Source organism: Trachymyrmex cornetzi, unplaced genomic scaffold, assembly GCF_001594075.2.
Source record: "Trachymyrmex cornetzi isolate Tcor2-1 unplaced genomic scaffold, Tcor1.1 scaffold95, whole genome shotgun sequence".
NCBI lineage: Eukaryota > Metazoa > Arthropoda > Insecta > Hymenoptera > Formicidae > Trachymyrmex > Trachymyrmex cornetzi.
The window spans coordinates 48,667-48,926 of NW_017300300.1; positions in this window are offsets into that span (position 1 = coordinate 48,667).

Consider the following 260-nt stretch of genomic DNA (forward strand, 5'->3'; position numbering starts at 1 on the left):
TTGTTTACCGTACGACCTTGTGGTAGGAATTCTTGATGCACAACGCCATGGTAATCAAAGAAAACTGTTAGTAAAACTTTCACATTCGAACGAACTTGGCGTGCCTTTTTCGGTCTTGGCTCTCCTGGGCTCTTCCACTGGGATGATTGGGCTTTGGTTTCGATGTCATAACCATATACCCATGTTTCGTCACCAGTTATAACCCTTTTGAGCAGATCAGGATCATCATTGACGTCGTTCAACATGTCTTGGGCGATGTG